The sequence below is a fragment of the Ursus americanus genome, chromosome 12 (genome assembly GCF_024610735.1).
Source record: "Ursus americanus isolate L20-20 chromosome 12, mUrsAme1.1.p, whole genome shotgun sequence".
NCBI classification, from domain to species: Eukaryota; Metazoa; Chordata; class Mammalia; order Carnivora; family Ursidae; genus Ursus; species Ursus americanus.
The window spans coordinates 51,275,001-51,290,889 of NC_142138.1; the positions used below are offsets into that span (position 1 = coordinate 51,275,001).

At 36.0% G+C, this 15,889-nt stretch overlaps 1 long non-coding RNA gene across 6 annotated transcripts in view; it reads left to right on the forward strand.

Moving 5' to 3' along the window:
* Positions 1 to 15,889, forward strand: part of LOC148109191 (uncharacterized) — a 172,950-nt gene that overhangs the window by 61,412 nt on the left and 95,649 nt on the right. The window contains exon 2 of one of the 6 annotated variants that reach the window (XR_015726371.1): positions 9,690 to 9,759. The exons of the other annotated variants lie outside the window; for them this stretch is intronic. This is a non-coding gene — a long non-coding RNA (uncharacterized LOC148109191). The remainder of the gene's footprint in view (positions 1 to 9,689; positions 9,760 to 15,889) is intronic. 6 annotated transcript variants of the gene reach the window in all.

Genomic DNA, 15,889 nt, shown 5'->3' on the forward strand with positions numbered 1-15,889 from the left:
TTCTGCATACTGCTGCCGAGAACTCTATATCTCCCAGCCCTGTTCCCCCACCTCTTAATCTGGCCCACTTTTACTTACTCTTGAAGTCTTAACCTTAAGGTTACCTTTTCAGGAACACTTTTAGTTGTATTAACTCATGGTTTAAAATCTACAGTATTTGGGGCAAATTGTATGGGAATTCATAATTGAGGGATAATTAGGCACAGATTGTGAAGGACTTTCTAAACTGTGCTTTCAAGGTTTTGAATAGGAAGGTGATGTCAGTTCGTTGTTTTAAAAGTTTGAAGGTTGGATGGATTGAGCCTTAAAAGAATGTTTAACATACTCATCTGATTAATCATCAGTGAACTAGGAAACAAGCACACTAATTCTTTTGATGATCCTATCTTCACTCTTCCCCAAGCACTGTGAAAAATCATTTGTTCTGACTGCATTCTTGGAGACTCTGAAAATTCAGAATTGAAAAATACCAGCTGCCAGTATTTGGCTTTATGTTGTCATTTACTTGGTTAGTGATGCTGAATATAATATTAGCTGAATATTATATATAAATAGTATATATTTAATTTAATGAAATAGGTTAGAGAGCAGGCTGTATAGAGACCTGGTTTAAAATTCTTGCTCTAGGGGCGCCTGGGTGGCACAGCAGTTAAGCGTCTGCCTTCGGCTCAGGGCGTGATCCCAGCGTTATGGGATCGAGCCCCACGTCAGGCTCCTCCGCTATGAGCCTGCTTCTTCCTCTCCCACTCCCCCTGCTTGTGTTCCCTCTCTCGCTGGCTGTCTCTATCCTGTCGAATAAATAAATAAAATCTTTAAAAAAAAAAAAAAGGAAAGAAGTTTTTCCGATTTTCACCTAGAGTGACTCCAAACTTTTAAAATAAATAAATAAATAAAAAATTCTTGCTCTATCACTTACCAGCTGTATGAATGTGGACAAACTATTTTGACAACTTACTTAGCAAAATAAACTACAACTGAGGGGTGCGGAGATTGGGATAAGGAACATAGACACTAAAGCAGTTTGCCAAGCATGGCATTTCTTTGAATTTGAGAGTGTCTAAAAATCCATGTGGATCTTGTATTCTCATCCATAATGTACTTCTAAGATAAAAATATTTTTAAGTTGGGGAAGGGGATTAAGTTGGCTGGTGGTTTATTGTCTCAAATTTTCTGTACAAATTTCTCCAAGAAGACACACTGTGTTAATCCTACTATTTGAAGCATACCCCCCCCCCCCCCGCAACCCGGTACAAAAGTTTATGAAGTGATGAAGGGAATTACCAGAAATATAAATATAAAATCTTATGAGAGCAGAAATTCTGCATTAATCTTTAACCATTGATCACAGTGTACACCCAAAGAATACTTTATTCTAGATGATTTTTTTAAAAATCTAGCACAATAATGTTACAAAATAAACTCATCACTTCCCTCCCCTCACCATCTCTAAAGCCAGTTTATCCCAGCTTTCCTATTAACCGTGTTTCCAGTAATTCTCATGGAAACATCAGGAGGCACACTGGCTTATCTCTTTTCCTTGTCTCCCCCAAATATTTCGGTTAAATATTTTAGTCTTTCTCCACACAATCCACCTTAAACATATAATTCTTTCTACCACCGTGTTTTCTTTTCCATCTGTTTCTTGCAGTCAGCAGCTCAGTTGTTTATTATTTCTTGCCTGGACTATCACTGAGGTCATGAACATGTTTCCTACACGCACTCTCTTTCCCCTTTCACTTAGCCCGTATACCAGATTCCTTCGTTGTCTCTTTATCAACTATGAAATTAAGTACTGATTTTCAAGTCACGCCTTCCCCCACCGTATTATGTTGACCTTCCTTTCCAGCCTAATCTTTCCTACTCTCTTATGTAACCACACTCTACAAAATGAACTGCCCACTCTTCTCTGAGAGCCCACTAACTCTCTTGTTCCAAGCCTCAGCACCAGCTATTCCCACTGCCTGTCAAAGTCTATCTCACAAGCCTTCTTCCCCATAAATCCTTCCTTGGTCATCTCAGCTGAGTTTCTAGAGTCTCTTTCTGCTTTCATTTATTTGTATGGAACGAATATTTATGCCTAATGTGTATCAGCTGATAAACCAGCACTGGGGATTTAACAATGGCTAAGACAGAATTGCCCCCCCCACCCATGCAGAGGTTATAATCTAATAAAAAAGGAGACTTGATAGCTAATATCATTTGTCATGGGTTTTTAAAGGATCTGTACAAGTTTAAAAGGGTACAACTTGGGCTGGGAATCAAATATGGCTTCTCTGATGCACAATATAGACAAAGATCTGGAAAATGAAGAGGTGTTAGCTAGAAGAAGTAGCAGGGGGTTAAAGGAATTTGGAGACAAGAAAGAGTGTTTTAAGTATAGGGAACAACATATGCAAAGGTCCTGAGGTGGAAATGAACATGGCATATATGAAGAACCAAGAGAAAGCCAATATGGACAGCCAGATGGGATGTAACATAAGTAATAGGACAGGGGAAATTGAGATATTAGCAAAACGGATTGATGACCCATAGGATCGAAAATGGATTAGAACTGAATAAAGTAAGGAATGAAGATAGAGAAAAACGGAGAGAGTAGAAGAAACAATGCCTGGAGACTCTAATGAGTTTGAAGAAAAAGAATGATAATAGGAGTCAAGGGGAGAACCTTTTGGTTGGTGAATCCCATATCTCATTTCTCATTAAACCTTGTAACACATGCTCACTTCCTATATTCTGTCATATTTTATAGTTACTTATGTAATTGTCTTATTGTTGATACCAAATTATAAGTCACTTGGGTACTACCTTGAGGTTAATAACTATATTATTATTAATAATATGGGCCAATATTTACAAGTAAAGAAGTCTTTGCTGATGTATTTACTTCTTTGATCATTAAATGGATTTCTTTTCTCCATCTTATTTCTGAATTCATCTTACATGTCATTTGGCAAATACTGACTGCCACAGTTCAGCAAGCATAAAGAAATGCACCAAAACCCAAAAGCAAATTACATGCTACAAAATAATTTTTTAAATTAACAAATGAAGCCATTTTCTGGAGTCCCCTCTCCCAAAACATAGGAAGTGTTAATGTGTCTAGGCCCATCCTCAGGTTTGGAAAGAGAATGAGGACTAAAGATGGGGCAGAAAATTAGGATGCAGTAGATCAGATTCCAGCTTCTTAATACTCTTGCTGCTAAGCCTAGTTACTGAACTCTTCTTCATTTTTCCACTCAGAACTTTTTTCCATTCCAGTGGGATTGCTTCACACTTGGGAGAACGAACGCACATGCACTAAGCCATTTTCAGAAATGAGTCACTAAGACTATTATAAGCTAAAGAAATGAGCCACTTTTTGCTTAAAGTGTCTTTTTTTAATGCATCTTTGTATTTCTCCTACATTGGCTTTGTTGAGCCTGATGTGTATTTTCTTTGTATGTTTATCTTACACAGATAGAGGCAGGATGTCCCTATTTCTTCAGTTAGATGTTAGATAAACTCACCATACATTCATTTTCAACCTCATATATTTTTTTAAAGTTTTAATTACACAAAGAAATCATCAACATGTGATATTAGGGACCCAAAGTCTGTAGGAAATAATATTAAAACATACCCCTTCCAAAATGTTGGTGATCATCCTCTTCCTTTTTTTTTTGTTCTCTTAGGTTCTTCCTAAGGGTGGTTAGTCCTTAAAGCTGTGGCATATGCACTGGAAGAATGCAGTGCTCTTGACACCGGCACAGCCAAAAGATATGGGTGTTACGTCTCTTGGGAGAAGCCATCAAGGACAGCGCCATGAAATGTCAGGATCCCTAGGTCGCCACAGTATTGTAGCTCAGTGACTCTGGCTTTGCAAGCACTCCACAGTTCTGTCTGAGGTCTTGTAGACAACCTGGAGTAGGTTGGATGTAGGTTTGCTTTGTAGATATCTTCAGTCATTATCGTCTTTTTAGGAATTCGACCGTTGTTTTTTATATCTTGAGGAATTAGATAATTTTGTATGTGGTGTGAATCTGAGCATGGCAGATGGTAAAAGAAATAGTTGTATGTTTTTAAAGAAATAGAATTTTGTTATGCTTTGCAATCCCTCTAGGTGTTTTCTTACCAAACTCCCAACGACTAAGCTACAAAGTCATCTGTTTCAGATGTCATGTCTGAGTTCTTGCTAATCTTTTAATGAATTCTTTTGCATTTTATAATCTTGTGATTCATGTCTGTTCCTAAGAGTCCATTTGTCTTTATGTCTCTGTATGTCGTGTTTACTTCAGCTACTTCACATAAACTAGAGTTAGAACTCCCTGCATTCTGTGGCATAAAAAGCAATCACTTTTTCATCTTCCCACCCCTGACTGAGAGAAGTCCTACTTCACAGAACAATGGCTAAAGCTCTGCCTTGCAGCTCTTCCAGTTCCCATGTGATCTGCCCCTTCTAGAGGGAACCTACCATGCATGAGTTAGGGTCTGGTTCTTAGCTATGCAGATTAAGAAACTTGGTTGACCCACTAACTAAATCTTACTTATTAACCAAAATACTATGGTCTATGTATTTATAATAATATGAATTTATCTTATTATTTGAATAAATAATATGATATCATATCAAAAAGACTTCATATTAACATATTAAATATAGCATATAGAATTTTGCAGAGATTTCCAAGACCTCAATGAGTGTAGTATGTAGAAAAAGCAGTGGATTAGAAATAAGGAGGCCTAACATTATTATCTCAGAATGCTGCTGATATTATCTATGTGTATTTGAGGATAATTGTTTAATTTCCTGGGCCCTGGCAAGAAAGAGACAGAAGCAGAAAGCATGCTCATTCTTTTTAGGAGTATGATCCAGAATTTGCATGTCTCTCTTCTGCTGATGTACCTTTGGTCAGAGCTTAGTCAATTGGTCACATGTAGCTGGAAAGGAGGCTGTACCTGTAACTTACAGGATTGTATTATGAAAGGAATTGGACTCTTGAAGGACAATTAACAGTTGTTGAAATTGTCCCCTTTTATCTGGAAAGCCAATGCTCTCTCAGCACTGTCCTTTCTCACCTCCACGTGCATTTCTGCTTAGCCTGGAATTGGGTCATACGGTCACCTTTAGATGGAAGGAAGCTAGGAAAGCAGGAAACAGGATTGAAAAAAACATGATTGGCTTTGAGCAAAGGGTCCCAAACTTTCTTGGTACACAGCTCCCTTGGGGTCTCAGTGATTTTTCTCATGGTGCCAAAAGAAATACATAAAAGTCCCATTACAGCTTTTGGTCTTTTGAATAAGTTATACACATAAATTGAAAGAAAAGTAGTACTTTTTCTATGTTTAAATAACCACACATTACAATGGGATGGATACACCGGCGGGCACTCTGCAACTTCGCAAACGTTGGATTGGACAGCACCATTTGTTGCTCTCCATGCCTTTCATGCCATACCTGTTTGTTTGTTTGTTTGTTTGTTTTTTAATTACAGCAACCACTGAAAACCCAGCTTTGCAATGCTACGGCATAATCTAAAGGAATGTAGTGATTTAATACCCTATGCTAGTAGTTTGCACACCGTCCAACAGATGTTGAGTCGCACTGCTTCTCTTGAAAATTAAACTATGCTGTGGCCCCCCAGTGAGTTTACTTTGGCACCCTTGGAGACTGGGCACACAGTTTGGGAATCATGGGCTTAGATGAATCGTGATCCATTGTCTGGAACTAGACATATTGCTCCCCAGACAAGAATCTGGTTTCTTTTAAAGAAGAAGAAGGGAGAATGGAAATTGTGTAAATTTCGGTCTCGGTCTGCCCCAAACAGACCATGTACTCTTTTAGAACAGAGGTTATGTCTGTTTTTTACAGGTATCTTATGTAGAACATAGTTTTTGGTACTTAGAGGGGACTCCATACGTATTTATTAAATGACAAAATGAAGATATATGGTTAAGGGTGTATAGTTAATTCTGTTGACCACAGAATGCCAGATGATAGGAAATTTGTTACCTATACAGTAAACTTCTGTGTGAATTCAAGGGCCTGGACCAAGCCTTCCTCACCTCTTACTGTCCAGGGCCCAGCAATTATTTGGCACATTCTAGATGACAGAAGAGTGTTGGTGGGATGAATAATTGGATGTCTCAGTGAGAGCTAGTTCTGTCTCCAAACACCATTACAACGGAGTTTCATTACACGGATAATGAAAATGCTTATTAGTGAACTCTCAGTGTAAATGTCCATGCTGACTGTCAAGAAAGAAAAATAACCACTCTGTCTTATCACTGTGGATCTAAGGCTTTCCTTTGTTACCACAGTCACCACTAGAAAAACTGACAAAAAGAGAAAAGCAGAACTTTTTTGAGATATGAGAAGGACTTTTTCCATAATGGTTTACATGGTCAGCAGCTAAACTATCTCACAGTTCAGGATCACTTCCTAAAGCCTGGAACGTGACTTTTTTAAAAGGAGCCACCAAATTTTCCAAGTGTGATAGATATTTGAGCAAAAATTGTCTTTCTCCTTTTTCTTGTCCCCTTAGCCCAAATTCTTTTTTTCTGTATTTTTTGCATTTTTGCAACAAGAGAAGCCATTGAAGCTCTTTGCCCTTGTTTTCCCTGATCATAGAGTGTACAGCTCTGTGCCACTCTGTGAAGGCATGTGTATGTGCTAGCATGTTAGAGTTATGTGTAGATCTAAAAACTGCCTATGGTTGGGTACCTGGGTGGCTCAGTGGTTAAGCATCTGCCTTCGGCTTAGGTCATGATCCCAGAGTCCTGGGATTGAGTCCCACATTGGGCTCCCTGCTCAGCTGGGAGCCTGCTTCTCCCTCTGCCTTGTGCACTCTTTCTCTCTGTGTCAAATAAATAAATACAATCTTCAAAAAAAATTGAAAAAATAATAAAAAAATTAGCTATGGTTATTTGATTTTTCTAGTAGTTTATTTAGAAAGTTATTTACATATCTGTCTCTACCACTAATTCAAAAGTATTTTCTTTTTTTTTTTTTTTAAAGATTTTATTTATTTGACAGAGTTAGAGAGAGCCAGCGAGAGAGGGAACACAAGCAGGGGGAGTGGGAGAGGAAGAAGCAGGCTCATAGCGGAGGAGCCTGATGCGGGGCTCGATCCCATAACGCCAGGATCACGCCCTGAGCTGAAGGCAGACGCCCAACCGTTGTGCCACCCAGGTGCCTCTCAAAAGTATTTTCAAGGCAGAGTCTATGTCCTTTTCATTTTGGAACCCGCAGAGCATCGCACAAGACCTGGTACAGAATGGGTACCCAGTATATATTTGTTGAGTTGGTAAACTATTTCTTACCAGTATTTTTCCAAACGCATGGTGTTTTGTTCATAATAAATTCTCAATGTGTGTGTTTTTATTGTTGAGAGCCAAAATCATCTTTACTTTAGTTCCTTCAGTATTTCTGAAAACTAAGGAAAATCAGGATTTATTCTCCCTGTCTTGTAAGTGGGAAAATGTAATTATCTTTAATGATAGATACCAAATTTTCAACTTGTACTATTAAATAAATAAACTGGTTAATATATTTCAAAACATTCTTTGTTTTACTGGAGAATGTTATATATGTGTGTATGTATGTGTTAATATGTTTTTCTACCAATGTGATTAAAGCTTCCACTGAGCATTTACTAGATGCAGGGCAATGTCCAAATGCCAGACTGATGTTGCAGTCAGTTTTATGTTCCTAAATTTTATTTTTAAATACATTTTTATTTATTTATTTTTCCAAGCACAAAAGCAATACACACTCATTGCATGTATTTTATATAAATATAATATAAATATAAACGTATCTATTGCATGTATCCTATACTTTTTTACATGTAATATGTTTACATGTAATAATATTTTGGGTGCAACCTTTTAAATGAAATTGAATCGTATGGCTCACAATATTTTGCAATTTCTTTTCTTTTTTTTCACTTTATAGTGTATCTAAACTTTTAGGTGTAGAAGATTTTTCGACTAATAAATTCTCCAGTTCTGTTTAATTGCTAGATCTTACTTTTAGATGTTCACAGTACCCTATACTCCTACTTTGAATTACTTACCACACTTTTAATTTAAGTTAGTACTTGTAAAATTATAGGTCTTATTCCTGTTTCTCTAAATAAATTGTAAATTCCATACATAACACACACTACCTGAAACATATGCATGTGGATGCTGTGAATGAATGAGTGGATGAATGGGGGGCTTTCATCCCAAGACTTTCTTTGCAAAGCCTGTGCTCTTGCTATGTTTTCATACTGCCTCCCCTTAGGGGTTCCTTTATCTGCTTTATATGTTATAGGGTTCTTATCATTTATGATTATATTATTTTTAGGGGTTTTTTAAAGATTTTATTTATTTCAGGGAGTGAAAGAGTGAGCAAGAGAGAGCATAAGCAGGGTGAAGGGCAGAGGGAGAAGCAGACTCCCTGCTGAGCAGGGAGCTGGATGACCTGAGCCTAAGGCAGATGCTTAACCAACTGAGCCACCCAGGTGCCCAATTATTTTTAGTTTTATGTAGTATAGTTTAGGTCAATGCGAAGTCAGAGAAATAAGCATTTTAGATATTTGGAAGTATAGACATAATAATTACATAATGATAAAAGTCAGCATTTTAAATCTTTTATGTTATTGGAGCTTACTAATTTTCAAAATTAAAAAGACAATGATATACATTCCCGAAGTGGCTTTATTTCACTTTTCTAACATATTTTTCTGTCCATTCTCTTTCTTCTTTCAAGAAGAAAAAGTTTCTAAACTAAAATATTAAATGGAATGATAAATGCCAGAAATAGCTGGCTAACCCTAGTAGTAGTTCCCATGATAGTAGGGTCTTCGATTTGTGACCATTCACAACGGATACTCTATTTCCAGCTTGCAACCAGGCATGGCCAATAACATGCAAATAGGTTAAGCGTCTTGTGGCAGTTTTCATGATTGTTTCTCAGGAGACAGCAGGTTGTATACTCTGTCACTCTCGTTTTCTCCTCTGGTATGCAATGCCACTGTCTTGGACTGTGAGCTTGAAGCTTGGTGGGACAAAACATGGGGAGATGAATGGGTCCTGAGTTCCTGGCAGCATGGGTTACCTTGTCAGTCATGAACTGCTTCCTGGACATTTCTATGAGACAAAAATAAGATTTCATCTTTATTAAGCTATTGTTTCTGTCATTGGATGCCACACCGAATTTTAGCCAATACAGATAATGAATCTGAAATTTTGAAGAGAGTCCCTGTAAGCTTACTTGCCACAAATAACTAGACCCTACCAATAGCATTTTACCAAAGAAACTATATCTGGCATTACTCCCTATTTATAGATAAAAAGGGTCAGTGTAGTTTCAATTTAGGTTCTAGGTCAGCACTTTTCATGAGACTGCATTTACATGCTAAATGACGAGTAGTAAGATAGAATAATAATAGCCTGCTTTTCTATACAGTTCAGTATTTAAGATTTAATCTCATCTAGTTTCTCACAACCACTCTTAAAGTAGGTTCATAAATGACAAAACTAAGGCTAAGATAGTGTCATCCATACATGGTAATAAAACTAGACAGCGGACTAGTTTCCTGGGTTCGTATTCTTTATGCTTTTTATTGTATTGTTCACCAACCTTTTTAAGCCTCATCGTGAAGTATATTATCTTACATTTTATTAATCAAGTTTGATAAATTGTTTTTCCTATTCCATTGTAGACACATACTCATCTGTACAAGTGAGAGAAGGGCATGAGCACCAAAGAAGACTTTATTGTTTATAGATAAGGTAATGTTTCTCTCTCCCTCTGGAAAGGAGGAGATATTGGAAGGAAGAGTAGACAAAGACTATACCCAGCTTAAAACACGCTGGGTTCAAGGAAACAATAGTACTGTTACCTATACTCTTGACCTAGCTACTGGGTAATAATGTATTATTTCCAATCCTCAAAAAAATCAAGCTGTCCATTCATTGACTGAAATGGTATAAACCTAATTGAAAAATTCACATGCAGAGAAAAAAGCCCAATTGCTGATTTGAGTGTTCTAATTTAATTAAAAATTAATTGAATTAATTAATTTCAAAAAACTAATTTTGAAAATTTCAAGCTGGAAATTTTAGTATGCAATTTGCATTTGTGGTCATGCCCCAGTGCTCAAATTTCAGTATTATTCAGTTTCCTGAGGGACCCAAATATGGACAGACTTAGTAAACAATATTCTCTTCCACTGCCTTTGTGATTGTTTTGATTACTGCTCCATATTGCTTTTGCTGTAGCCTTAATCAGAAGGACAATCAGTATAGAAAGATATACTGACCTTGACCTTTTTCTCCAACCCACTTTAAAAACAAACCATTTTGGGGAGTCTCTGATAGCTTCTCTTTTAATTTGTCTGCTTTTCTTACTGTGTATTTTGTTCCTTTTTGCTTGTGTGGAATAGGGACGGAATATTGATGACTGAAAGTTTGGATTTTTTCCAGGCATTTATTTTGAGACAAGCGCTCAGTCTGTTGGCACTAGTACCTACCCACTGCCCTGTCCTCCCCTCCCTGCAATATGACAGACTCTTTGTTCCCCCATATAGTGGGAAGAGTGGGAGTTCTTTAAGAACCTCTGTAAATTTGAGTATTTACAAGAGGATTTCTGGGAAAACATTAGATAAGGCCCAAGGAGCTCATTAAAGATAATAAAAGTAGTTGCTCTGACTTTTTTTTTAAAGGAAATATTCTTAAACCACTTCCTTGCAGTTCCATCATTAAAGTTGTCTCTAACTTGACCTTTCCTGAATAGCTAATTCCCATGCAACTTCCTTTCCTCTTCTACAGCATGAAGTATTTTACTTAGATGATCTTTCCCGGTACAGATATTTGCATTTTAAGGAATTGGGAATTGACTCACTGTAGTCCCCTGCTCTTTTTCCACATCCCACTATTCACTTGAGAGTCCAGATTCTTGGTGTTTTTGCTTTCATATTTCCATGCCAAGAGAACCAGAGTATGGTGAAGCTTTGAAATGAAAGTTAGAAGCCCTGATTGTTACTGAATAACTTGGACCAATGACTTTTACATTTCTTGTTAGTAGAATGTATATATGATAACTAGGAATCAACTATCTATGCATTTGTTTGGGTTTGTCTAACTAAAGTCAAAGAAGCAGTAATTAATTACTAGTAATTAATGCATAAAAGGATTACAAAGGAAGGGTTTCTCATCATTTAATTGGCTTGGATTAAAGAAAAGGAAGAACAGTTTTTTCAAACATTAGCACATGATTAATTTTAAAAGACTAGTAACCTTCCCTACTGAGGAGTGCGAGATACTTTTTCGAAATGTACTTCCATAATTTTAGTGATTTTCCAACAGTCCCAAGAAAGTAGGTAAAATAGCATCATAATTATATTTATTTTATTTGTCAAAAACAAAAGTAAAATACCCTCTTTTATGACTCCGTGATTCTTTCACTCCCTTGCAAACCAAATTTCAGTTCCACATTACACATCCAAATTCCTTCATTTCATATCTCAACAGTGTCTACCTTCTCTGAACTGTTTATGGCCTAGTATTTTTTTTGATATATTATATATATTTTTACTAGATTAATTCGTATAGTTTTATCCTCATTCATTGCTTTTCATTTTTTTGTGAAAATTCAGACACATGTAAAAACATATCCAAATATATATGTGTATAAATATATGCACAGTGCACATCCCTACATCTACTACTTGGGTTTAGAAAAAGAACATTGCCAATACATTGGAAATCCTGTCTGTCAGTTCTTTTTTTTAATGGGTGCAATGATTTTATGTCTATACCTTTATTTTTTCATTTATCAGTAGATATTTAAGTTTTTCCTAAATTTCTGCTGTTGCTGATAACACTGTAATGACCATCCTCTATTTTATTTTTACATTATCATGTAACCATTGTCCATAGGATGAATTCCTAGAAGTGGTATTACTAGGTAATAGGATATGTAATTTTCAGATTTTAATAGGAAAACTACATTATCCTCCAAAAGTTTATACAAATTTATACTTCCACCAACAATATAAAAGAGAGCTCATTTCTCCACACCCCACACCTGTCTAGCAGTTGGCTGATATCAATCTTTTACATTTTTCTAATTTGAGTAGAAAAAAATTATTTATTTTAACTTATATGTTTTAGCTGATGAAGCTCAACATCTTTTCATATGTTTATTATGTATTTGTACTTCTTTGGTAAATTGTTCATTCCCAAAAGCCATTATTCTATTGATTTATATTTCTTTATTGCTTTGCAGGAATTCTTTATAAAACATGTATAAATTTTTTGTCTGTTATGAGTCATAAGGATTTTCTTTTGGGTATGATTTTAAAGTTTCTTATGCATCATTGAATACATGAAGGCATAAATGCCTTGAAGTTCAAAAATGAATATTTAATAAACCATTTTTTCACACTTCCATTTTCTCACAGTATTTTAACCTTTCACAGCAAAGGTTATTTAAGGAACACAGATTACTGAATCTAAAATTGTATTTGTCATTTTTGTTTCCCTTCCTCGATATACACCTGCATACTAAGTCATTTGCACTTAATTCTTCCCATTCTCATAGACAGAGAGAATTTATTACTATACCGAATAAATCACTATATAGAAACTATATATTCCTCAGTAAAGGGACAATTATATTAGTTTAGAGTTAAGAGTCAAGACTTCAAATCATTTTTCTTAAGTGTTCTAATATGTACCTCTAAACATCTCTTTGTATTTTCTGTTTCTGGAATTATCTGGTTAAGAAAAAAAATTTGGACATGATAGAGGGGTGATAAAGACCCTAGAAAAACTAACAATTTTTTAAAAAATAACGTACACTTTATATAGTACTAATATAAATGAATAATTACTCTTTTTGGAGAGGAAACTGCTTCACTCTATTCTTACAAAAACAAAAAACAAAAAGGACACACACACACACACACACACACATACACACACACACACTTTTGCAAGAGGTATTGAGTTAGAACCATAGACAATTTTCTTTCCTTTTCCTTTTAAATTTATGGGTTATATATCTTTTAGAAGCAGGGAATATGTCTTATCAGTAGCCTGTAGATAGAGTATATTCCGTTACTTAAATTTCTAAAATTTAATTTTTCCTATTTTATTAAAAATTTTTGTCTATTATCTATAGAAAATAGAATAACACACTTTGAGAAATAGGAAAATTTGATTTATAATTTCTTAAGACTATAATGTGCTTCATGGTAATTTCTTTTTAAGGGCTTTAATGTATTTAATGTGATTTTAACATCTTTAATATATTAGAAAATAAATGTATTCTCTATTTTTTCATCCTCTGCTAATTGTGTTCTGTTTGTTGTTTAGTTCATGTGCATGAAATAACTAAAGTCTGGCAAAAGTTTTTAGCTGGGCTCAGCTTGCAGTAAGCCAAAAGATTTTGAAAGAAGATGGGCATTCTTTAGCTTCCAAAATGTTGACTCTGGATTCAGCAGCCACAAGTAATAATAGACTACCCACTGACTTAAAGGTCAGAATCATAGAATGATTAGAACATCATGATTATGTGAAGAAAAAAACATTACATCATCTTGTGCCAAGTTTGAATTGGATTGTGTTCTCTGACCTACTTTCCTTAGGTTGGTTTGGTCTCTATGGTCAGAACATGTACCAGAATTCTCTGGAGACTATGGTTATTATTTAAAATTTGCAGATTTTTAAAAAAGATTTTATTTATTTATTAGAGAGAGAGCACAATTGGGAGGAAGGGCAGAGGGAGAGGGCAAAGGGAGAAGCAGACTCCCCCCCTCAATTGTGGGATCATGACCTGCGCCAAAGGCAGTTGCTTAACCGACTGAGCCTTCCTAGGCACCCATAAAATTTGAAGATTTTAAAGAAGTCATATATTAATGATTCTTACCTTCTGGGCAATACTGTTCACATGGTTAATTTGTCAACGACTATGTGCTATAAACAACCTAACAGTGTACAAAAACTAAGATAAGCAATAATCCTGGAAGCCTTAATGTAGGCTAATATTATAAACTTCACTGATATTTGTACAGGTTATACAGGTCATGTTATTTTGTTTATATATATATATATTTTTTTTAAGTAACTTTATTATATATAGTGCATATACATACAATTCATCCTTTTAACAAGTACAGTTTGGTGGGTTTTAGTAAATTCACAGAGTTGTACAACCATCACCAGTATTTAATTTCAAAACACTATCATCACCCCGGAAGGAAACCCTGCACTATTATCAGTCACTCCCCAAAGTTGTTTCTGTAGGATAAGCTTCTGACTAGACTGGCCAAGAAAAAAAGAAGACATAAATAACAATGGAGTTTCTAAAGAGATAAGAAAAGACTATCACTAATATTATTAAACACCTTCAGCAATAAACTTGAAATTTTAGATGGAATGAACAAATTCCTAGGAAAACACAATTTACTAAAAGTAAAGAGAGAAAAGTAGAAAAATCTGGAGTCATAAGTCTTACAGAAAATGAATCCATATTCAAAATCCCTTCCACAAAGAAAAGCCCAGGTCCAGATAACTTTACCAATGTATGCTATCAAAAATGTAAGGAAAAGGTGGATCTATCCCAACAGAAACTGTTCCAAAGACTAGAAAGTGAGCTACTTGTTTCATGAGGCCAACATAACTGTATTACCAAAATCCAGTGGTATCATGGGAAATGATAATTATGAGGAAGAAAGAAAAATTATGAGAGAAAACATGGTTATCTCAACAGATGCAGAAAAAGCATTTGATAAATTTATTATTTTATGGTTAAAAAAATCTTAGCTAACTAGGGATAGAAAGGAACGTCATTAATCTGATAAGTATCTCTATGAAGAAACAATTAGCAATTATACTTAATGGAGATTCACTAAAAGCTTTATCTCTGAGATCTGGAATAAGGCAAGGATGACCACCATCACCCCTTATATTCAACCTTGTTCTGGAGGTCTGGGCAGGGTCAGTAAGGATTAGAGAGGAATTAATAAAATTGCCATTGTTTGTAAATAGTGTTTGTGTTGAGTGAAACTTCAAAAGCACCTACAGATAAATGATTGGAAAAAACAAGGCCGATGAGTAGAAAATCAGTATTAGGCAACCAACTACCAATCTGAAATCTCTATGTAGGTATTTCAGAGTCCTCTCGATGTTAACAGGGCCCAAACCCTTGACTTTCTTCCTCTAAAATGTGTCTCACCTCCATCCTAGTGCCCTCATTTCTGTCAGTGGCAACACCATTTACCTAGTTACCCAAGCCAGAATTAAAGGGTAGGACTGCTTCTAGTCTTTGTAGAAATCAGAAAAATGCACCCCTCGCACATGCATGTAGCATGTGGCAGGGCACGGGACTTTGTGAGCTAAATACATACTGGATTTCAGCTCCACATGCCCTTGACAGCTAGGCGCTCTTATGCAGTGAACATCCCTCACAACCGCATGTGGCAGCCCTGTTCTGATCTTCCCTCTTTTTTTCGGTTTTCTCAAACTCAATTCATTCATGAATACTGCTAAGTCTATCTCCAAAATATATCTTGAAACCACTCTCTTCTCTTCTTCTCCACGCCTTCCCCCTCAGTGTGGGCCATCACCCTCTCCCACCCCTACTACAGTACAACACCCTCCTGGCTGGTCAGTCTGTTCTCCACATAGCAGATGAAGTGATCATCTTTAAATATAAATCCAGTAACATCAGTCTCCTGCTTAACTTCTTCAGTGGCTTCCCATGTCACTCAGAAACAACAACAACAACAAAACCTGCCAAACTCTGTACTATGAACTGCAAAGCCCTGCATGATCTCTCCTGTCTCTGTTTTCAGCCTCATCTCATGCCACTGGCCTCCACCCACTCTGTTCTAGCCACTAGAATCTTATTTCAGTT